The sequence below is a fragment of the Pseudopipra pipra genome, chromosome 24 (genome assembly GCF_036250125.1).
Source record: "Pseudopipra pipra isolate bDixPip1 chromosome 24, bDixPip1.hap1, whole genome shotgun sequence".
NCBI lineage: Eukaryota > Metazoa > Chordata > Aves > Passeriformes > Pipridae > Pseudopipra > Pseudopipra pipra.
The window spans coordinates 5756588-5779364 of record NC_087572.1 but is presented as its reverse complement, the minus strand read 5'-3'; the positions used below and the strand labels follow the sequence as shown (position 1 = coordinate 5779364).

At 50.5% G+C, this 22777-nt stretch overlaps 1 protein-coding gene and 1 long non-coding RNA gene across 8 annotated transcripts in view; one reads left to right on the top strand and one right to left on the bottom strand.

Annotated features, from left to right (window-relative positions):
* The window catches only part of HIVEP3 (HIVEP zinc finger 3), a 300052-nt gene that overhangs the window by 158275 nt on the left and 119000 nt on the right, over window positions 1-22777 (bottom strand). The gene's annotated exons all lie outside the window — the stretch shown is intronic.
* Window positions 19468-21407, top strand: LOC135402324 (uncharacterized). Its single transcript, XR_010425087.1, has 2 exons — window positions 19468-19721; window positions 21002-21407. It is a non-coding gene; the product is annotated as an uncharacterized LOC135402324 (long non-coding RNA).

Sequence of the window (22777 nt, the reverse complement as noted above, 5' to 3'; positions counted from 1 at the left end):
CTGCCCAGGAATTGGAACTGCACTGAGGTCTCCCCTCAGTCTCCTCTGCTCCAGCTGAACACACCAAGTGCCCTCAGTGTCCTCCCACGCCTTCAAATCCAGGCCCTTCCCCATCTCTTTGCCCTCCTTTGGACACTCTCCAATGGCTCAATCCCTTCCCTCCATTGTGTCCCCCCAAACTGCCCCAATGTTGAGGTGAGGCCCCCCCAGGGCAGAGCAGAGCAGGACAATCCCCTCCCTGCTGCCCCCAGGACAGGGTTGGCCCTCCTGGTTGCCAGGGCACTGCTGACTCAGGGACAACTGGCACCACCAGGACCCCCAGGGCCCTTCCCAGCCCTGCTCCATCCCCCTGGTGCCTGAGCAGTGAATCCCGTGTCCCTGAGCTCAGGTGCAGGATCCTGCCAGCCCTGCCCAGGGAATCAGCACATGGAAAATCTGGCTCCAGCACAGTGTTGCTCTATTTTACTTTCTTTACTGCTTGAAAAACATTTGGTGGTTGCTGGAGAGAGCCGGGCCAGATGAATACATTACAGCCCTCCAGAAATAGCACTCCCTGCCCTGCAGGGCTCTGCAGCTCAAGAGCTCCCTTTCAGCTCAGCCTGGCCCTGGCCATGGAGCAGCAAACAGGAAGGCAAAGCAGGGCTGTGGAGCCTCCAGCTCGGGATGAATCACTGCAGGAAGGTTCCATGGCTTTGAAGGCAGGTGAACAAAGCGTGAGTGGGTTTGATTTCCTCTCCCTCCCTGCCAGCTCCCGGGTGTCTCGTGCAAAGTGTTTAATGAGCTAATTTGTACCTTGGAGAAGGAGCTGCACGTCACAGCTCGCTGGAGCACTTGGCCTGGCCAACAGGGCTGTCTGTGAGGACAAGCTTCCCAGGAGCTCTGCTGTGCCAGCACATCACACTCACTGCCCTAGGGAAGGTCAGTCTGCAGGACCAGCACAGCCTTTTCCCTGGAAGCCACCACTTGGAGCAAAATATGGCAGTTTTTGGTGATACAGACCATCCTCAGTCCATAAAATAAATAGAATTTATAGTTTGAGTCGGATTCAGGCTGGTGACCATAGAATAATCCAACCATAGCTGGTTTGGGTTGGAAAGGAACTCAAAGATCATCTCATTCCACCCCCTGCCATGGGCAGGGACACCTCTCACTAGCCCAGGTTACTCAGAGCTCCATCCAACCTGCCCTTGGACACTTCCAGGGATTCCAGGGGCAGCCACAGCTTCTCTGCCCAACCTGTGCCAGGGCCTCCCCACCCTCACAGCCAACAATTCCTTCCCAATATCCCATCTAGCCCTGCCCTCTGCCAGTGGGAAGCCATTCCCTGTGTCCTGTCCCTCCACCCCTTGTCCCCAGTCCCTCTCCAGCTCTCCTGGAGCCCCTTTAGGCCCTGCCAGGGGCTCTCAGCTCTCCCTGGAGCCTTCTCTTCTCCAGGGGAACCCCCCCAGCTCTCCCAGCCTGGCTCCAGAGCAGAGGGGCTCCAGCCCTGGAGCATCTCCGGGGCCTCCTCTGGACTCTCTCCAGCAGCTCCACATCCTTGTGCTGTTGTTCCCAGGGCTGGGGCAGCTCTGCAGGGGGGGCAGAGGGACAGAATACCCCTCTCCCTGCTGCCCACACTGTGGGATCAGCCCAGGACATGGGGAGCTGTTCCCCTCTTGCTTTCTCTTTTCACTGCTAGAAAACACCTTTTATTTTTTGGAAAATTCTGTTCAGAGTGTCCCCATCACTCAGAAAGAAAGAGAAAAACATGGAATATTGGCATAAGCCTGGGACAGGTGCCCAGTGCCATGGCCCAGGTGTCCTGAGGGCCTCACCCAAAGTGTGTAGCTACAGGTAAGGCCTTCCTGGGGCTAATCAGGGCTCTTCCCTGCTGACATCCTGCTCTCTGATTGCTGCTACGGCATCACCTTGGGTCATGTTGGGGCAGAGGCTGCTGAGGTCATAATCTCCCTCCATGATTTGTGACTTACTGGCACCTGGTGACACCAGTGGCTTTACTGGCACCATTATTTACCTTTGTTCTGGGGACACCAAGCCCAGCACTTACATTCACCCTTTTCCCCTGTTTCAAACCCCAGGACAGCACAGAGCCCCACAAAACTCTCTTTTCCCATAAAGGCTCTTTTCACATAATTAATCCAGACATTTTACCTCCCATTCTTGATTTGGGGCTTTATTTTTTCGGAGGGGTGAAGAGCCTGGAGGCAGCTGTTTGCAACAAAAAGTAGGTGCTTTGCAAACCTGCCAAGCCCAGTCCCAGCTATATTAAACCCGGGGTGGTTGTTATAGCAACAAGTGCACATGTGTCTGGGTGTGCAGAGAAAACAGACCCGAGCCCAGGTTGTCACGGGCAACACGAGGCATCTTCCCAGTCACACCAAGCTCCCTGTCTTGCCTGGTGCCATCCAAAGGCAGCAGGGATGGGAATTATCCCTCTCTCCCGGGGCTGGTGCCAGGGGCTGGCTGGGAGCTCAGCGCCGTCTCGCAGCTGATTCAGCTCCTGGAGAAGAAGGTGATTTTCTTTCCCCTGTTTGCTTCCTCCTGCCTCACAGGCTGCCACAGCACCTTCACCCAGCTGGGGAAGACAAGCTCATGGCTCCCTCCCAAACAGATGGCTGCAAGGAAGGTCCAAAAATAATCCTGCGAGTTTGGAGCCCGCCTGGCTGATTGGCAGAACCTCCAGAGACCACCAGAAGAAGCAGATGGTCAAGACATGAGATCAGAGCTGGAGAGGGGGGTGTCAATCAATAGGTTGGAGGACCAAGCTCTGGGATGTGGGACAGAGCAGGCACCAAGCACTGCCCCAGGACAAGGATTTGAGCAATGAGAGGGGCTGCAAAGTCTGGTTTTAATTTCAAATAAGATAGTATAAAAAAAATCACAGCTTTGTTGTGCTGCAAAGGTCAGCCCTGCTATTGCTCCACCCCCGAGAGGATGTGTTGAACCTCTCCAAATAAATAGGGAATAAAATAACAATAAATAGGGAAAGAACAACCAAACAGCCACTGCAGAAATAAGAGCAGGGCAAAATCCCACCAGCTGTAATGGTGTTATGTAAAACCATTCAGAATATCCTACTGGATGAAGGGCTGCCCCCAGGGCTGCACTGGTACCCTGGGTCAGAGCACCAAAAAGAAGGCAGCAGCAAAATTATCTCCTTCATCCCTTCACACAGGTTTTTGGCCAAATGTCCCCAGGTAATGCTATTCCACAGCATCCTCTGCTCAGGAATGTGGCACAAAACCTCTGGTGTGGTCCAGAAACCCATTTAGGGTGAGGAGTTTATGCTAAAAGATGTGGTCAAACTACCCCATGTCCAGCAATCAGCAGTGCAGTGTCTGGAGTCTGGAAACACTGATCCCTCTGGAGAAGCTGAAGGAGTCAAACTTGCACTTTTCACTTAAAAAAAAAAAAAAAAGTGGGCGGGAACAAAACTCTGCAAATAATTGATAGGTGTAAAAGCTGGATTGAAAAGAAATTATAAAGGGAGTGTGTTTTCCTAATGAGGTAGACTATGGAAAGGAGAATTTAGCCTGAGAATTACAAAAAACAAGCTACCAGAGAGAAGAGACACCTCTGAGATGGGAACATCCCCCAAGGACAGTGGTGGCAGGACCAGAATGGACCCCTGGTCTGGGCAAAGCCAGGCACAGGCTCCTGGAGGAGCAGTAAATCTGACCTAAGCTGCCTCTTCCCCCTCTGATGCCTGGACTTCAGCCCCTTTCCCATCACATTCCTTCATGGCAAGGCTGAGTTTTAGCTCCATGCTCTCCCTCCAGCAGGACCTCCCAAACTCTGCATCCTTGGGCACATCAGCAGCTCTGGCAGCAGCAGCTCCTGACCCTGCACTGGCAGGACTTGGTCTGGGCTGCACCAGGTCTCCAAATAGCCCCTTCACTCTTAGAAGAACACAAATCACAGTTTGCAAATCCCTTTTTTAGTGAGAACCTCATGTGATTCAGCAAAGACAGCAAAGACAGCGTGTCCACGCCGTTCCTGCTGTTTGGAGCGTGTCTCCCCTTTACCTGCTGTCCCAGGGACATGCATTTGCACCCCTGACATTTAGTGCTGTACCACCAGGTGAGAGTCCTGAGAACAGCTGTAGTTCAACTAAAGTGAACACACACAAATTTAAGACTCTGCTGTGACTTCCTCCGTGCCTTAATTCTTGATGCAAAATGCTGCATTAGCAAATTTGGGAACAGAAACCCTTTTATTGTGAGATCCATCTTTATGTACAGCAAAAGCACCAGAATTCCCCTGCATCACCCAAATCCTCTTATCAAACCCTCAGGCCACAGAAATACATGAACATCACTGAGGAGGAGTGTAGGGTTTGTACAGTGCTCTGGGCACAAAAAGGCAGCTCTGTGTGTGTGTGTGTGTGTGTGAGGAAAGCCTGGAGACCCCACTGAGCCCTGACTCCCTGAGCCCTTTGTCTGAAGTGTCACTGCAGGTAGTTGAGGAGCTGTCTGGAAAGACATCACACATGTGGCTGATGGACAGACAGCTTCAGGGCAGAGCCTCTGGACAGACAACCCTGCAGGTCCTGCCCATGGACAAGCTGCTCTTGGCTGCTCGGAGCTGGGAGGGATGAGGGGATGATCCAAATACAGTCACAGAATGTGCTGAGCTGGAAGGGACCCCCAAGGACCATCCAGTCCAACCCTCAGCCCTGCACAGGCCCAGCCCCAAGAGTCACCCCCTGTGCCCCAGAGGATCAGCCAAACCCTCCTGCAGCTCTGGCAGCCTTGGGGCTGTGCCCACTGCCCTGGGGAGCCTGGGCAGTGCCCAACCAGCCTCTGGGGGAAGAACCTTTGCCTGAGATCCAACCTGAGCCTGCCCTGACACAGCTCCAGCCGTTCCCTGGCTGCTGTCCCTGCTCCCCCAGAGCAGAGCTCAGTCCCTGCCCCTCCTCTGCCCCTGCCCAGGAATTGGAACTGCACTGAGGTCTCCCCTCAGTCTCCTCTGCTCCAGCTGAACACACCAAGTGCCCTCAGTGCCCTCCCACGCCTTCAAATCCAGGCCCTTCCCCATCTCTTTGCCCTCCTTTGGACACTCCCCAATGGCTCAATCCCTTCCCTCCATTGTGTCCCCCCAAACTGCCCCAATGTTGAGGTGAGGCCGCCCCAGGGCAGAGCAGAGCAGGACAATCCCCTCCCTGCTGCCCCCAGGACAGGGTTGGCCCTCCTGGCTGCCAGGGCACTGCTGACTCAGGGACAGCTGGCACCCACCAGGACCCCCAGGGCCCTTTCCACAGCTCATTTCACCTCTCAGCTTGCAGGGAGCAACTTGCAGCACTGACCAGAGAAGCAAAACAACATCAGCTCTCATATTCACTCATTACTTGCTGCTTTAAAGGCCAATATTTACCTTTCTGCCAAATAAACCCCAAACTCACCGCACTGGGCAGCCCCTGAGAAGGCTGGACCCTGGACTAGAAACCAGAACCCCCCACTCCACACTCCTCCTTAGGAGGCAGAGCTCTTGCAGGCAGCTGAGTGGTAATTTTAGCTTATTGGCGAGTGCCAGGAGATGAGAACATTGCTGGAGGACCGTCTGGAGAGGTGTCTGCAGGAAGGGAGCAGCACACCCATCCCCAGCCCCATCCCCACCCCCTGAGCTGGGCAGGGCACCGGCAGCACCACTGCTGTGCCCCCCCAGCCACGACCCCTCCGGGCCCAGGGAGCACTCAGAGAGACTCTTTGCAGCCGAAGCTGCCGTGAATGCAGACATTTGTTACCCCTCAGGTCTGTTTTCTAACCTGCAGTGCAGCGTTGCTGGGAGTGCTGGAGCACTGAGTGTGTGTTACAGCACTGCCTTATACAGCAGCAAAGTGATTAATTAAAATTTACAAGACTAATCCAAATGCCTAAACATGTTTCTTGGCGGGAACTCCAGTAACCTGCTGCCAACAACATCCCAAAGCAACGACAACCCCCAAAGTCAACCTCTGGGAGCCGTGAAGAGGCTCTGTCTGATCTGAGCCAGTTGGTAACGGGAGAGGAACGAGGGAGATGTGATTCTTCAGGAAAAACAAAGCATGTGGACACCATAATGTCTGGGATGTCTGGCTCACACCGGGAATAGCCCCTTCCCAAGTCACAAATGCTGGCCAAAGCCCAGTTTTATTAAGTATTTTGCTGCAGCCTTGAAAATAAAACAGTGAAAGAGCCAAGTTCACATCCAGCCCCGCGATCCGGGGGATGCTGAGCACTTCCAGCTATCGCTGAGCCAAGCCAAAGGCTTTGCAAAATCAGAGCCTAAATTATTCCCTGGGAGGATTTGTCCATAAAGCTCCAGAGGACACAGATATCGATCACACTTCTGCCCCCAGATCCCCTCGCAGAATATAATCCAATAACTTGATACTTTGGGTAACCTTTGAAAACTTCCAATTGCGATTTCTCAGGGGGAAACACTTGAGACTAATTTAGAGTGAAGGGAGTAAAACTGGGGTTAAAGCCCAGTTTTCCCATTTAAGTGGGAAAAAAGACTCAGGGAAATGTCACAGTCGGCTCTGGCAGGTTTACAGAGGTGGAACCCTCGGAGCTGCTCGCTGGGAGCTGGTGGCATAAATCAAACAGATGAGAGGGGGGAGACTCTCTGAAGGCTGATCTTGCTGGGCTTTTCCTTAACAGCCCCTTCCCTTGCAAAATGTAAATAAATGCCCAACTTTCAGCTTGATGAACTAATCTTTTCTAGCCCTGAGAGCAACGCCTTGCACTTAATTATCATCCCTAAATGATTTCAGTGTTTTCAAAGCACACTGGTTGCTTATTGGTAATGATTTCACTGCCATGAAGTAAAACCTTGCAGGGATGAATGGGAATGTTACTCATGGAAACACAGCTCGTTTATAACTCTATTTTAGACACTTAAATTAGTAAGGATCAACTCAGCCCGACTGGAATAATAATTTTAGCAGCAGAGTCAAGAAGCAAGTGAAAAACAAAATGCCTTATCCCGAGTAAAAATAGTTGTGCTGTCCCACCATTTCTCTAAAGAACCCTCTCAGCTCCCCCTTCCAACTGGAAATTTGTCATGGCAGAAGCCCTGGACTGGGGAAGGAGATCTTTATGGCCCCTATGAAAAGTCACTGCCTTGTGCCAAGTTACACACACCTGAAAATCATCACCTGCACTCACGTGGGGCTCCGGGCTCCACTCCCTCCGTGTGTCCTACATCTGAATTTGGGACACTGAGGGCCCTCCTGCAGCCCCTGCTCGTGGGGAGGCACAGAACTGGGCCCTGCTTGCCAAAACCACAACAGCCCCCTAAGGACAGAGCTCTGAGCTTCAGGAGCACCCACTCGTGTGCTCTGCTCGGGGCTCTCCCAGCAGCCCGGAGAGGGCCCTGCTTTCCAGCATTGAGCAATGGCTCCCACTGATCTCAAGAGCCAGGCAAATATAATTCAGCACTCACACAAATAAGATAGTGGGGAAGTTGCATAAGATTCTGGCACAGCTGGGAACAGACTCGAGGACTCTGATTAAATCTGGCAAATCTCACCCAGCCTGACACATCCTGCTCCTTTCAGGAGCCAGGCTGGTTTGTGCTCCCTCCTGCTTCTGGACCATCCCCCACGGGGACTCCTGGCTTTTCCCAGGGCTCTGCTGCCTGCTAACGAGCTGGTTGGGCTAATTAGCAAACTTGAGTTCTGTGTCCCCATGAGCTGTTCCCAGAATCAAAGAATCACAGAATCACTGAGGTTGGAAAAGCCCTCCGAGATCACCAAGTCCAGCTGCCAACCCAGAACCACCCAGTGAGATCACCACTGACCCTTGTCTTCAGGTGCCTTATTCACACGTTTTTTGAACACTTCCAGGGGTGGGGACTCCACCACTGCCCTGGGCAGCCCCTGCCAATACCTGACCACCCTTTCCAGGGAGAAATTCCTCCTGGTGTCCCACCTGAACCTCCCCTGGCACAGCCTGAGGCCGTTCCCTCTCCTCCTGTCCCTTGTTCCCTGGGAGCAGAGCCCGACCCCCCCCCCGGCTCCCCCCTCCTGTCAGGGGGTTGCAGAGCCAGAAGGTCCCCCCTGAGCCTCCTTTTCCCCAGGCTGAGCCCCCCCAGCTCCCTCAGCTGCTCCTGCTGCTCCAGATCCTTCCCTGGACACGCTCCAGCCCCTCAATGTCCTTCTTGTCATGAGGGGACGACTCACTGGTACAACCAGTTCCTTGCCCAGCAGCAGCAGCAGGACAGGGAACTCCACAAGGATAAATGGGAAGGTTCCTGGTCCTGCAGCCAACACAGCACTGCCTGTGTTTGCTTTTTCTAAAAACCATCACAAGTGAGAGACGAGTTTAATTAAACAATGTTTATTTGCAAAGTTGAGAAATGCCAAAATTACAGCTCCACAAGCTTAATTTGTTCCATTACCAGCAAGAACTGGGCTTCACATCCATGAAAAGGTACTTTCCTTTTCCTTTTGGGCAAATTTTATAGGAATTCTGCCTTGTTCTGCTACTGGATGAACAAGGTGGAGCAAGCCAAGAAATGCAGGCTTAGTGCTATGTGATATCAGACAGGGCTGACCTATTATCTGGGATATCTTAATGTTCTTTTAATATTGTTTTCATGCAATTGCACTTAAATTGCCAGATAATCTAATTCAAATGGGAATATTTCTCCTCCCAAGCAACAGTTCATTGTCCTTAAGAGCACCAAACCCAGGGGCTGCTCAGCAGAGTGGAATGTCCAGGGCTGACAGAGGGCTGGAGAATGGTCCTGGGACAAATTCAGGCTTTTTAACCCTTTTACTGCACAGCCTGAGCACTGCCTTAAATATATTATAGCTACTAATTATCAACCACAGTCATTAACTGTCCAGAGCACAGATTTTGCCCCCCGTATCACAGATGCTGTGACACGACTCCAGCATGACATAACTTCAATTATTTGGGTGTCAACATTTGCAGAGTTTCTCTATCCATAGATTCCAAGTCACAGCTGATGTTGCTAAGCATCTGTATGTCTAAATTTACACCAGTTTTCACTGCATTTGTATGGAAAAAGTAAAAAGTCCCATCCCTGGAAGTGTTCAGGACCAGATTGGAGCAATCTGGTCCAGTGGCAGGTGTCCCTGCCCGTGGCAGGGGGTGGGATGGGATGAGCTTTGAGGTCCCTTCTGCCCCAAACCAGCCTGTTCTGCTATGAAAGAAGGAGAGAAGTGGTGTCATGAAGTGTTGCACACCCAGATGAGACCATCCTTTAGTACCAAGGCAGAACAAGAGGGTGAATTAAAGTAACTTGGTAACACCTGGGCAAGGAAACCTTTCTGCAGGCAAAGAGTTCCAGGGGCTGAAAACAGCAGATGGATTCACCTCTAACCAGTCAGGTAATTTTATTGCATGTTAATGGTCAGTGTGGTGTGTAAATGTTCACATGTGAAATGTTCAAATATCAAATGTTCACATATGAAATTTTCACTTATAAAATGTTCACATATTTTCCTATGTTCAGTGATAAAGTTTTCACTTATAAAACATTCATTTATAAAATGTTCACTTTGAAAAGAGGCTTTCCCCCCGAGGGTGCTGGAGTGTTTTACACACTTCCACTAAAACCCCCTCCCTGTCTGTCCTGCCCCGTGTCAGGTGTCATCTTCCTGTGTCAGTTATTGGGTTTTTAACCCCACACTCTCAACACACCCATTTCAGCTCACCACAGTCTGTGCCTGGGTGTTGAGCTCAGCCTTTCCACATCCCTGTAAGGTCTCCAATTGCTTCCCAGCACCAGGAAAAAACCCATTTCTTCTGAACCAAACAGGCCAGAGCAGGGGTGAGAAGTGGCCCTCGCTGCCCACCCCCAGGCACCTCCAGGTAGGAAGGAGTGTTATTGTGGGTATTTATCACCCCTTTACTGCCACGAGGGCACCGTGTCAGGAGCCCCATTTAAGCTCCATTATAACTCCTTTTGAGTGACAGGCACAGAGTAATGAGTGTCATTGCCTGGGGAAGGCCAGACCAAAGGGAAGCTCTAAATAGACCTGTCAGGGAGATGCTAAAGAGACTAATACATCAACTCCACCGGCACCCAACACACAGAAACCTTTTAATCCACTGGGCTTTCAATTTGAAATGTTTACCAAGGCCCAGCATCTCTAGTGCTGGATAGGTAATACGCTTTTTTTTCTTTATGAATAATTGTAATGACCCCTCTAAGTACATGCCTGGATTTCTTTTCATGAAAAACAAGCAAAAGAGGAGGAGAAAAGAAGAGGCAGGCTGCCAGGGATCCAAGTGCTTCAGTAGCTGACAAAAGACAAGAGAATTTGGGCTGCCTTTCTTTTTTTTTTTCCTTTCTTTTTTTAATAATAATTAAAAAAAAAAAGCAGCTTTGGAATGATGAATTCACAAGTTGTTATGGGAACTGGCAGCACAGATGATGCCCCAAAGGAGCGCTGAGCAGTGTCTTTAGGATCTGGAGGGATAATAATGTAACACAGACGTCTGGAACAGGCATGGATTTCACCAGAACTGTGGGACAAGTTGTAACCTCACCCTCAGAGTGCACAGTCTGTGTGCCAGCACAGAGCCAGGGCCAGGGCAGCACATCACACCCAGGCTGAGGTGCTCCCTGGGGTTCTGGCCCTGTCCCAACCCCCCCGGGGCCATCAGGAGAGGATCCCTCCTTGTTCTCCTTGTTTGTTTGTTTACTTTGGTGACACATTCATCTTCCTTCACACTCCTCGAATTTTCCAGCATCTCTGTGCTTGGAAATGACCCCACTCAGCCACATCTGCACCGGCAGAGTTGGAAATGCTGGGAGTGAGGAGGACACGAGAAGAAGGTTTTATTTCTTCGGAAAGTAACTGTGGCCATCAGCTCTGCTCAGACCCCAGGATGTGCTGAGCTGGGAGGGATCCCCAAGGATCATGGAGTCCAACCCTGAGCCCTGCACAGGCCCAGCCCCAAGAGTCACCCCCTGTGCCCCAGAGGATCAGCCAAACCCTCCTGCAGCTCTGGCAGCCTTGGGGCTGTGCCCACTGCCCTGGGGAGCCTGGGCAGTGCCCAACCAGCCTCTGGGGGAAGAACCTTTGCCTGAGATCCACCCTGAGCCTGCCCTGACACAGCTCCAGCCGTTCCCTGGCTGCTGTCCCTGCTCCCCCAGAGCAGAGCTCAGTCCCTGCCCCTCCTCTGCCCCTGCCCAGGAATTGGAACTGCACTGAGGTCTCCCCTCAGTCTCCTCTCGCATGGGAGGGGAGGAATGTGAGGTTTGGAGGACTGACTCTCTGCCCCCACTCCTGCAAACCCGGAGCAGTGAGTGCCTGGCTGTGCTTCCCTCTCTGGTGGAAGAGGCATTTTGCAGCTCTGCACAGGCACGGACAGGCTGGGAGTGCTCGGCAGGATGAGGGTTTTCCAGGAATGGAGACAGATAAAGCCTGTGGGCTGTTTTCAAAAGGGGAAGATTTAATTTACATACACCTTCATGCACATGAGGGGCTGGAGCCTGTCCAGGGAAGGGAAGGGAGCTGGGAAGGGGCTGGAGCAGCAGGAGCAGCTGAGGGAGCTGGGGGGGCTCAGCCTGGAGAAAAGGAGGCTCAGGGGGGACCTTCTGGCTCTGCAACCCCCTGACAGGAGGGGGGAGCCGGGGGGGGTCGGGCTCTGCTCCCAGGGAACAAGGGACAGGAGGAGAGGGAACGGCTTCAGGCTGTGCCAGGGGAGGGTCAGGTTGGACACCAGGAGGAATTTCTCCCTGGAAAGGATGGTCAGGCATTGGAAGGGGCTGCCCAGGGCAGTGGTGGAGTCCCCACCCCTGGAGGTGTTCACAGAATGAGTAGATGTGGCACTTCATGATCTGGTTTATTGGGCACGGTGGGATTCAGCTGAAGGTTGGATTTGATGATCTCTGAGCTCTTCTCCAACCTCCACGATTCTGTATTTTGTCTTTCAAAGGAAAGTTACAGCACAGGTAGCAGGGAACAGCTACATTGGTCACAGCTAAACCTGGATTTATGGGTGACACATGTGTAGATAAAATCTGAATTACAGCCGTTATACAATGATTTCACCCTCAGGTGAGATCATATAACACAGAACATAGAAGAGCATCTACTACAGACCAGAATGGGAATATTCTCCAGTGACCCTCACTATCCAAAGGGCTTGGTCAAAGCACCACAGCAGCATCCCCAGTGTGGGAGCAGACATGGATACACCACAGGAACCAGGGGTTTCCTGGCCAGCAGTGACACCTCCAGGGATTCAAAAGAGGTGTCAGGGCACGGAAGGTGCAGGATCCCAGACACAAAGCTGAGATGATACTGAGCTCTATAAAAAGCACTATAATAACTGTTCCAGAGCCCAGCCCCAGCTGCCAGCACAGCCCCTGAGCTCGTCCCTGTGCTTTGTAACCACAGCCTATGGACATCCTGGGCCCTGGGAAATGCTGGGAAAGGAGTGCAGAGGAGCAGGGCAAAGTCCCACATCACTGTAGCCTGTAACTGCTCAGTATTGGTGCCTCTGGGTGGGAATCAGCTCAGCAGCTGGGCTTTGCAGGTCTCTGTGGGGTCTGTGGGCTGAGATGAGAGCACACTCCCTGTGCTTCCCCCACAGCTGCTGCCCCTCTGGGAAGAAAGTCCAGTGGAACTCTCGAGGTTCCTCTTGGTCTGCCTTCCAAAACCCTTGTGCAAAATGGACTTTGCTGAGCTGTTTATGTAAATTCTGACACCCCAGTCCCCCACCAAGCCCCCAAATCAGTGTGCCCTGGCCCCCCTGGGCTGGGCTGGGCAGGGGCAGCCTGGGGGGAAGCCACAATTCCAAGCCACTTTCCATGTTGCACCCCTGCAACACAAACCTACCCACAACACACTCCCACTATATATGACTACATTTATATTTGTGTTGTAAATAAAGTGTGGGGTTTGCCATTCAGTCCTGTTTGTGCCTCCCTCCCACCTGCCCCGTGAGTCCATCAGCCTGTGCTATTTTTCCAGCTGCCCTTTCAGTCTGTGCCAGGAGAGGGCTCTTGGTCTCCTTCCCCTTTGTAACCTTCAGACACCAGAATTTACAGACTCCATCAAACGAGCATGAAAAGAAGTATTTCCTGCACCAAAAGCTTGTAGGAATTCCTTTACTTGCCGAGAAGATAGAAAACTCATTTGTGATTCTTTTTTCTGCACTACAAGACCTTTCCTGGAGTTTGGGGGAATGAAAGAACTGAGGGGTTTACCACAGTACCTGCAGTTTGCATTTACCTGGTGATTTTCAGGGACCTCCTGCCAAAAGTCTGGCTGTGAGCTCTTCCAGAAGGTAATAAAACCTGCCCCCTGCCTCCTCTGCAGAACTACTTAATGGGGTTGGGAGCTTTGCTCTCCATCTCAAATTAACTCCAAGGAAGAAGGATAATATTCATATTCTCAGTCCATATTCTCAGTATTTGCTGTTCTTTCCTCTTTGGCCAAGCTGCCAAGCCCCACCAGCAGATCCAGGTCCCCACTAGAGTGTCCTGCACAGCCTGTGGTGGGGGAGCTGTGGATTGTCCTCCCTCATCCCTCCTCAAACTCTGTCTCCCACTCAGCCAACTCAGCCAAAATTCCCCAGCTGAGCTCTCCATGTCCGGCTCTTCCCTCCACTGCCCTTCCACCACCTTTTACTCCAGTCCATCAGAAAGGGAAGGGGAAAAAAGTCCTTTCTTGATGGAGTTCACAGATGTCCCAAACAGTCCCCATCCCTCCTGTCTTCGAGAAAAACTGGAGGAAACTTGGCAGAGCCCAGGAATCATCACCTATAAATTATGGGCTGTGGGCTGAGAACCTGCCCAGCCTGAGAGGCTTCCTCGAGTCATGTGAAGTCGTTGTGCTCACATTCACCCAACCTGGGGCATTCCAGAGGGTTCAGGGGTCACATCTCAGGTCATCCAGCTCTTCCCTGCTCCCTTGTGGGGTTCTGACTTCCAGGGACATTTCAGACAGGAAAGCAGGAGGTGCTGTGCAGAAGGACAACCCTCTCTGCTCTGCCTGAGGATTGGAACCAGGCACAGGTTCTCTGCAGAGCTCTCTCCAGGCCAGCTCAGCAAGGCAGGTTCTCCACAGAACTGTGCTCCTTGTGGAGGAAAACAAGGTCACTCCATGATTTGCTCCTTGTGCTCCTGCCTGCAATCCAGAGCTCCTGACAAGAGCCAACAACCACAAGTGTTTCCTATCAAAAACATCATCCCATCAGCAATGCTCTGCCACAGCTCCATGGGACTGTGTTGGACAAATCCCTGCCCCACCCCTGGAAGTGTCCAAGGCCAGGTTGGATGGGGCTGGGAGCAACCTGGGCTAGTGGGAGGTGTCCCTGCCCATCCCAGGGGGTGGAATGAGATGGGATTTAAAGTCCCTTCCAACCCAAGCTGTTCTGGCATTCTGTGATCTCCCCCACCAAGATTTGTTCTGTATGTGCACAGGATCCCCACGTTATCCTGGCCTTTGGACACTGGGAGTGTAAAAGGATGTGAGAACACACCTCCCATGGAGGGTGTGACACCTCCTACTCTGAGTCGAGGAAAGGAAGCAGGTCATTCCCACCCCTACAGAAATCTCAGGGTTACCAAGGTGCTGCTTCCTCCTCAGACATGAGGCTTTATCCAAGTGTGTCAGGAGTTTTTAAGAGGGCAATTTATCACTCGAGACAGTGCTTAGTGAGAGAGTATTAAACTATGCACAGAGGGAAGTACAACAGTGGCCCTTAAAAAGCAGCCTGGCCCTTGAGAGTAAGGGCACTAATATGGGATTTAAATGCTTCCTCTTGTGCACACTTAATGCTGCTATAAAGAGGACAGAAATGTGTCATTTTGGGCACAGACCTTCTCTTAATTATACCTGCTGCATGTTATCAGTAATAAAGGAAAAGTGACATAGAGACAGCTGATAAATTAATTCCTTTCTCCTTCTGGGAACCCCACATGAAAGAAAAACCAGAGCAGTGAGATCCTGTGTCCAAAACACAATTTGCACTGATCAGCCCCCCACTAATCTGAAGGGAATCTCGGACTTTCCCTTGGAAACCCGTGTTGAGCAAACACTGCCAGTGTTCACTTCCTGCCCTCCAGTCCATCCCAAGCCTGGTGAGAACTTCAACAAGCTGCTCCCAGTGAAACAGCCCCTTCCAGCTGCAAGGAGGGTTTGCATTTCTTCCAAAAAAACAAACACAAAGCAGGGCAGACAGGCTCCCATCTGACTTTTATCAAAGCCTGGATGAGGGGGGACTTTCAACACTGCCTTCCAAGCAGCCCTTTGTAAAGAGGGGAGGATGGGTAAAAATAACTTGTAATTAGAGTCTAATGAATCAGCACCGGTTGTCTCGCCAGCAGTGCTCCAGCTCCACGTGCTGCTTAATCGCTCCATATTCACAGAATATGCTGAGCTGGAAGGGACCCACAAGGACCATCCAGTCCAACCCTGAGCCCTGCACAGGCCCTGTGCCCTGTGCCCCAGAGAATCATCCAAAAGCTCGTTTCATGGGCAGGACCAGCCGGCACATCCCCGCTCCTGCCCCCACAAACGTCCCTCCTGCCCCCCCAGCGCAGGTTCAAACTCTGTTTCACCCCAGAGAACAGGCCATGACTTTAGCAGGCCAGGAAGCCAAGGAGGCTGCAGCCCTGCCCAGCTCGGGGGCTGATGCCCCTGGCAGCCCATGAAAGCGGCGGCCGCTCCCCCTGTTTTACCCATTTGCGGCGCTTGGTCACGGCCAAGAACTGAGCTGCGTAAGCAGGGCCGAGCCTCCTCTGTGGCACAGTGGGAATCGATTCAAACCACCCCAAAATTCCTTGGCAACGAGCCCTAGACTTCACAGCAGCAGTAATTCAGCGCGTTTCCACGAAATGCTTCTCATCCCCAGCCCTCCCGGCGGTGCACGCGCGGCCCTCGGCCCCGGGGGGCTGTGGGGAGGGAGATGCCCCGGCAGGTCCTGCACTGGGGGGATAATGGAATACCTGGAACCTGCTTCTGAAGCAGCTCAGAAGAGCATTTCAACCTGGCAACGTGTCTGGCAGCGGGGACTGACACCGTGCTCAGCACAAGTGACAGCAGACAAGGTGCTGCTTCTGACAGATGAAATAATGAGAGCTCCAGGAAAGAGGAATAAATTCCCTTTGCTGATGACTGCAGAGCAAATTTGCAAAGTTTGCAAGGAAAAGCAATTTTTTTGTTCCAACTGCATGTTCCTCCTGAGAGACGAAAATTTAACTGGTTTTTTTTTTCCCTTCTTGCATCTTAATAAAAGTCCTGTTAAAGATCGTTTCTAAATCTTTTACTTCAGCTTGTGGTTTCAACTAGGCCAGAGGAGAAAACTGATTCTCAGTTCAGAGCACAGTCAAAAATAAAGTGAAGTCCAGGTTCAGTTAAGAAAGACCAGAAAGGGTTGTCAAAAACATGGTCTGATTTACTTTCATTTCCTTTTTTTAAATATAAAGGATATTGTAGAATTTCAGAACATTTTGGGTTGGAAGGGAACTTAAAGCTCATCTCATTCCACCCCCTGCCATGGGCAGGGACACCTTCCACCAGCCCAGGTTGCTCCAAGCCCTGTCCAACCTGGCCTTGGACACTTCCAGGGATCCAGGGGCAGCCACAGTCAAAAATCATCAAATATATCATTTTTATCAAATATATGAAATCATCAGTTATATAAAATAATCAGCTTTGCTTTACATTTTCTTTAGTTAGAGAAGTGTGTGGAGCTGCAGAGACCTGGACTGAGTGGTTTCAATCCAAAGGCCAGCTCCATGTCCAACACCAGAGACAACTTTTCTGTTAAACCTTTCCATCATCTTTCCCACTAAACTTTTATTCTGCAAAATGCAAACATAACATATTCAGATTTACGTACGTTGAGCAAAAGGTTTGTCCTCTTATTTTATTCATTTTCCCATTTCCTAGAGAATCTCTCAGGGGAAAACACTGTGAATAATTTCTGTAATTCCACAGTAAAAATATGCAACACAAGAAGTGGGAGAACCTGCACATCCCCCCCAACACTGAGCCTGCAGAAATCCTTCATGCCAGAAAACATCCCAATTTGCACAAGTCAAATTAAGAAAGTTTCAATAAAAAAATATTTGATATAACAATCCTCGTTATCTCAGCAGAAGGTGGTGAAGGGTTTAGAGGAGAAGCTGTTGGAGGACACTGAGGGCACTTGGTGTCTTCAGCTGGAGCAGAGGAGACTGAGGGGAGACCTCAGTGCAGTTCCAATTCCTGGGCAGGGGCAGAGGAGGGGCAGGGACTGAGCTCTGCTCTGGGGGAGCAGGGACAGCAGCCAGGGAACGGCTGGAGCTGTGTCAGGGCAGGCTCAGGTTGGATCTCAGGCAAAGGTTCTTCCCCCAGAGGCTGGTTGGGCACTGCCCAGGCTCCCCAGGGCAGTGGGCACAGCCCCAAGGCTGCCAGAGCTGCAGGAGGGTTTGGCTGATCCTCTGGGGCACAGGGGGTGACTCTTGGGGCTGGGCCTGTGCAGGGCTGAGGGTTGGACTCCATGATCCTTGGGGGTCCCTTCCAGCTCTGGACATTCTGTGCTTCTCTGATTCTAAGTAATGGTCCTGCCATGACTGTGGCCCAAACTCACATTTAACTTCCCAGAATCCCAGAATATGCTGAGCTGGAAGGGACCCACAAGGACCATCCAGTCCAACCCTCAGCCCTGCACAGGCCCATCCCAGGAGTCACCCCCTGTGCCCCAGAGTATTGTCCAAACTCTTCTTTGAACTCTGTCAACTCGATTCCAGCTCCATCCCTGCAGCCCAGGGGCACAGGAGGGCACTGCCAGTGCCGTGCCTTTGGTACAGCTGTGACCCCATGGACAGGCTGAGATCCCATGGGATTTTACAAAGGATACTGAAGCATGTTACCCATCCCTCAGGACAGAAAGATGCCTTGACAACACCAAGAGGAGATTTTCCTGGTGTCCCACGGATCCTGGTGGAAAACCAGGGCTTTGATGGGTTTAATATCTACTCTCAGAACTCAAGGTCTGAATTTCCCTCAATGAACAGAACTCTCCTGAGCTCCAGCATCATTTTCAGAACTCCCCATCTCCTCTATCAAATAAAATTCTGAGATAACAACTGTCTACTACAGCTCTGTGTGCACTGCCTGGACACAAAGAACGACAATGTTCTTTTATTTCAGGGGTTTTTTCTGGTCTGATTGGTTAAGCCATGCAAAAAGGGACCCACAGCTTGGTTTGTAAATGCATTAACCATTAATTATATTGCTACAAAACGTGAGGCCACAAGAAGGAAGGGTAAAATAAGCATTCAGGTTGGTTTCCTTGTTTCAGGCTTGTTATTTTTGGCTAAATTCCCTGCCTTTCATTTAAAGGCCGGGTCAGAAGATGACATCCCAACAGAGCAGAGCATTTTCCTTTTCTCTTCCCTGTCTTTTGATCCTCTCTTGTTCTGCAGCAAGAAGGCCACGAGCTATTTCCATGGCTAAGGAGAACACAGACTGAAAATTATTCTGCAGAAAACAGCCCTGGAAAGGCAGGAAATTCAGGCAGGAATGTCAGGAGCTGCTGCAGGAGTAGAGAAAATCCCAGTATGACCATGAGAGACTGGGCTGCAGCCCCCAGGCCAGGAGCTGGGAAGCTCTGGTTCAAAGCACCCAGACAAGGCATGGAAGAAATGCCAAGTTTTGGTGTGTTTTAAGCTAGATTGAAACTTTTGGTGTGTTTTAAGCTTGGTTTAAACTTTTCCACATTCTCCCCCACGGAAACTTGAGCACAACCTTCAGAACAAGCAACTGGTCCACCAAGTACCTCTGCTCAGGGTTAGAACCAAGGCTGCCTCACCCCTGACTGGGCAAAGTGCACCTGGATTTTATATTTTTTGGAGTGAGGGAGAAAGGGGCGTGTTTGTGGGCACCTCTGGATGATCCATGTCCAGGGGATAAGGATGCTCAAAATATTCCATTCCCTTCTCAGGAGGGAAGGAGGAGGAGCTTCTCAATTAGCTCTTAAATTTCCAGTAGTTAATTAAATCTGTTAGTAAGTAAATATATATTGAATATATTTACTTTATCAACAATATTAGTAAATAAATATATATTTAATATATTTAATCTACTAACAATATTTACTAACTTCTCAGGGATTTCTAAGCCACTCTGGCTTTTATCTCACAGGCTGCAATATCCAGGGCTAGAAGTGGCCCAAAAAACCCCCCCTCAAAAGCAGGTAAACTGCCAGCATGGTTGGGACTTGGAGATAAAAAATTCCCCTGGGCTAAATATGATTTTCTGCCTCTCTTTGCACTGGGGGGCTGCAACTCCAACCCAAGCACAGGCAGAGTCTCCCCCAAGGTCAGACACCACCACCACAGCCCAAAGCCTTGCATGACCAGTCAAACCCCTGACTCTGGAAGTAGCTGGAGGAGTGACAGGCTGAAAATCCAGCCTTGGGATTTGATGTGCAGAACTCAGGGCCAAATAAAAGCAGCTGCTGGAAAATCTTGAGCAAAACAGAAAATACGAGTGTGCGAGGCTGAGGCTGCTCCCAGGCCAAGCTGTGACATCACGTCTCCCAGGTCTCCTCGTGGAATATGATGTTCCTTTCCTGGAATAACAGTAAGGAATAATAGCCCTGGGCAGAGAAGTAATGTGGGAAAATACTTGTAATGCCCACATGACCCCAGCACGTGGGGTCTGGGCCTGCCTGGATCCAGCCCTGGGTGTTGGAGGACACAGGGATGGGGCTGTGAGGGCAGCAAACAGCAAAGGTACAAAACCACAGAGAAAGCAGGTGAGATTTGGCTTCGAAAAGGAGCTGAGATCTTATATCTCAATAAATGTGGAGAGCAAAGTGGGTGTGGACAGGACACCATCACCAAGGGAGGTTCAGCCCAGCAGGCACGAAGGGCAGGAGGGGGGATGTTTGCACAGAGAGCTGAACCTCGGGGTGTGATTGCTCCGTGTGGGCAATGCTCTGCACCTCTGGGAAACGAGCAGATCTCGTTGGAATTGAGAGCCACATTCCCTGATCCCTGTCCCAGCCCCCCTGAATCCATCCCTGCCTGCCCCGGGAGGTGTAACCCTGCCAGGCAGAGGGGTGGAGAAATGCCACCCTGCACGCAGGGAAAGCTTGGCATCTGGCAGGGACCACCTGGAAAAGCCCAGGGAGAGAACTGAGGCACAGCAAGACACGAGAGGATTGGTGGGAATCACTGATCCAACACAAATTCTGTCATTTCCTGGAGCACACCGGCAAGTCCAGGATTTTTTTAATGTTCGTGGATATAACAATGAACAAAACCAGAAGAAACTCTAAGATGATCATAACAGCAGCAGCTTTCCCTGCACATTTATTAAAGCAACTCGAGGCCCCTTCAGGAGTTTTGACAACGCCTTGGTCACCGTTAAATTATTGATGTGGCATTATTTTCTCCCTGAGCCCCCTAATTTGCTCTCGATTCATTGTTCGTGGGATTAAGCCCATTTTTTGAAACTGCAAACACAAGAAAAGCTCAGTGACAGGAGGATGAAGGAAGTCTGTGCTATTCAGCAGCCACCCAGCCACCCACATGCTATCTTAATTCATCAGCAGACAAAGCCAGCTCTTTGTCTTTGCAGCTCCCTCGATGCCATTCATTCCCGGTGAGATATCGCTCCCAGTAATCAGAGCCTGCCCAGCCAGGGGGGGAGAGAGAAAAAAAAAAGAGACAAACCCCATCTAATCAGGCCTGGGACTTAGCCCCATTGTCACCAAGACAGCTCCTTTTTTAAAACCAATGTATATATAGCAGAGAGCTGCATTAACCCCCCTCTGCAGGCAGCAGCTCCTGTGAGGGGGCATTCCCTTCATTTACAGGACTTCTTGCCACCGACAACAAACCAGCTGAGTATCCAGGGTTAATAACATTACTAATTCCCTGAGAATGATGTAGAAGGGATACCCACAGTTTAAGGTTGTTTTAACCTTTGTATCTCTCAAATACTTTGCTTTTCTGTGCTTAATGTACCACATATGTGATCAGCAGCCAGGAAGGGGTTAATCCTTAACCATTGTTTTAATTGGATCAACAGCTGGCCTCCTGCCACTTCCTTTGGAAGATTATTCCACCATCTAATAGAAATCAGGGCCAGAAAGTATTTTCCTGAGCCTACGTGCCAGAGGAAACACTCTGGGAATAGATAACGGCCCAAGTTTCACAAGGATCAAATATTGCAATTATTATCCTTCTCAGCCAGAGTCATGACAGCTCCCACTGCATGTGGCCACACTTCCAAAACCATCCTGGGAATGAGAAGCTAATGGGAAAACTCACTAAAAACCCTGCAGCTTGGACAAATGAAGGAAAAGGGAAAATAAAAAGCAACACCTAATTCTGTTTGTGTGAAATGGCTCAGCAGAGGTACAAGAACAGGCAAATCCAGATATCAATTCCTTCTCTATTTACTTTGTAGAAATAAAGAATATTTATTAACTTTATACTTTATTTCACTCCAATCTGGCCCATTTGCCCTGGGTTTTGGCTCTTGCCCTTTCCACCCAAGTGGTTTCATGGACATCTCAGAGCTTTGGGTAATTCCCTGTGCAATCAACTTCTTCTGCAGATGGAACTTCAATCTGGGGTTTTAGGGCCAGGTCACTCACCCACTTTTCATATTATTTTTAATTTTTAATATATAATTCATATATAATATATATTTTATATGTAATCATGTATCTTTATATATGTGATTCGTAAATATATTTTTCATTTCTTTAAAATGGCTAAGCAGCTGCAGCACTTTCTCTGCCTATTTCTCAAAATTATCCCTTAGAATTTGCATCACTCCACGTGGTTCAGCCCAAATCCACACCAAGCCAGTGAGAAAATCACTTTCCACGTTTTGCTTTTCGTGAGCACTTTTTAAACAATACCAAAAAAAAAATTACCGCGTGTAACTCGGAGCGAGACAGAAGTGTCTCTCCTTCAGCTGAAGGAAATCAAGCTCCCGATGCCTGCAGGCACAGCCTGAGCACCACAACTCCCCCAGTGGCTCCGTATGGCCGAACACGTGCTGGATTCACACCCAGCTCATGTGCTGCTGAGCAACTCGCTCAGAAAAATCCACTCTCTGGGCTAAAATTCCCTTGACCTCCCGTTTAAGCCGTGGCCGTGGAGGGGGGACGCTCTCAGCAGCAAAAATGCCTTTAAGACATATTTATGCAGGGGTTTTTTTAAGCAGTCGCTGCACAGACATCATTATTTGTATTCTGGATTTACTCAGATGAGGCTCTGCTTGTTGCCATCTCTGCGAACTGAGCACACAAAGACCTGCAGAAACACAGAAATATATTTTCACCTTGCACTATAAATGCTTCTTCATGACTCCCATCACACAGTTCACCAGTGTGAGCAGTGAGATCCACAATGTGCTTTATTTATATAAAAAAGGACAATTTCTGGCACTGCATTATGTTTATCACTCTTACTGGGAAAGCAGGAATTTTTAAGAAAGGTATCAAAGACATAAAAGTCAGAAAACACCTCAAGGAGCTGAGGACAGCAAGTTTTGGGTTTTAAGGAAGAAAATTGTCCCTCCTGGGGAAAGCAGGACTTCTGAGGTGTTTTCTGAGAAGGTCCCTTGGGTGTCTCTCCCCCTCTGACCCTCCTGCCATGGGTTGGGGTGACCAGGACCTGTCCTGAGGACACAGGAGTGAGGGTGAGCTGGGGCAGCTCCACACTCCTGGGAGAGGCAGAGCCAGAGGAACAGCTGAGCCCCTTCCCAGGGCTGAAACTGCCCCTCCAGGACCGATAAAAGAGATTTTTGCCCGCATGGCCCATGGACAGACACTGACCCAACGCCCCTGTT